Source organism: Atta colombica, unplaced genomic scaffold, assembly GCF_001594045.1.
Source record: "Atta colombica isolate Treedump-2 unplaced genomic scaffold, Acol1.0 scaffold13, whole genome shotgun sequence".
Lineage (NCBI taxonomy): Eukaryota > Metazoa > Arthropoda > Insecta > Hymenoptera > Formicidae > Atta > Atta colombica.
This window is the reverse complement of record NW_017259217.1, coordinates 53,761-55,632: the sequence shown is the minus strand read 5'-3', so window position 1 is coordinate 55,632 and position 1,872 is coordinate 53,761.

Here is a 1,872-nt window from a genome sequence, read left to right as displayed (position 1 = left end):
TAATATTAATAAATATTTTAATATTTCAGGGATGTTAAAGGAAATATAGGATATTTAAGTGAACATGTAACATAGAGTACTTTCATAACATTAAAAAATATTATACAATATTCTCAAAATATTAGAATAACTTATTTTAATTTTTTGAATAATATTTATATAACATTCTAGGAATATTTTGTGTCTAGGGTAGTAATATATTTATTTTGTATACATCATTTTTCTTTTGTTATAGAAGAGGAATGATATAAATGGGATTTGTTAGCAAAGTAAACAAAATATCTTGCAGATATTTTTAATATGAGGATCAGCGCAAGCATTATACAGGGTGTTCAAAAAAGATGATACCAAATTTTAGGACTATACTTATGAAAACAAATTGAAAAATTTTAATAAGTAATACTCCAAAAATAATTTATAAGGCATTTTCTACTATAATGAATAATCCGTTTATTTCGCGTATGTAAACGTATTTACTTGCTCGTATACATTGTCCTTCACGAATTTCTAAGATTGAAAGTAATGAAATCGTCGGCGTTTGGTGTTTATTAGACACATCGTCGGTTGGCATTTATTAAACACATGCTTATCGTCAGCTGATACATTGGACGAACTGACTCAACTGCGAAAATTGAATACTGTTGATATTTTATTAACAAACACGAAATAAATCTGCAATAAAATCTTTGAACAATGTTCGATTTTCAATGAGAAAATTTGCCGAATTTTGTGTTGAAATAAGGACACATTGAAGATCTATTATAGATTAAATTTATTTTTTGCTTTATAACTCAGAAATTAATGATTTTTATAGTACTCGTTATTAAAACTTTTGTTATTAAAACTTTTGTTTTCACGAATATTACATATATTTAAAGTTTCGTACCATTTTTTAGACACCTTGTATATATATATCCTTTCAATAATTCTTCCGGTACTTTTTTTATTTAATTATTCCATTGACTCTTGTATCATATGCGCGTATGTCATGTGATTTTTAATATAAATATAGCCGTACGTTGAGTTCAGCCAAAGAGAAAATGTGTAATATTAATACAGAAAGTCATTCATTAGATCGCTCGAGCGCAATATAATATACTTAACACATGTTGTAATTTTTTATTGTATTAAGAAGATAATATTGATCGCTTGATCATATGGAAAAATATTGAACGAGCTTCTAATTTAAGACTTGTTAGCTGTTTTTGCAGAGGAAGAGGAGAGGATTGCTGAAATAATCATTGATATTGAGAGCGATATCCAATGATATGTTATATAGTGAGGGAAAAAATATATTCATTCACAAGAAAGAATTACGTTAAAAATTAACTTAACTCTATATACACACACACACACACACACACACACGCGCGCGCGCGCGCGCGCGCGCTCGCACGCACACGGTATCCCGTTTTAGCCAATTGTGCAGATAGAGCGGATTAAACTGCGTCTTCTACCATTTTGTAATTTTCACAATAGTTAAGTTAACAAGATATTAATTACTAAAAATTGCTAAATATTGGTCTTGAATAATTTTTTACTCAAATGCTATCAACTTTACAGAAAAACTGCAAGAGACAAAAATCATTTATTTTCTTTTCATACAACTCTAAGAATTTTTTCAGAATTTTTTATTAACTTTTTAGTAGTACATTTTCGTATTTGTCAACATGAGAAAATGTGATATTAAAATTTGTGAAAAAATTCTGAAAAATTCTCAGAACTTTATAAGAAGAAAATAAACAAATTTTTGTCTCTCGCTGTTTTCTGTAAAGTTGATAGTATTTGAAAAAATTATTGAAAATCAATATTCAGCGATTTGTAATAATTAATATCTTGTTAATTATCGTGAAAATTGTAAAATAGTAGAGG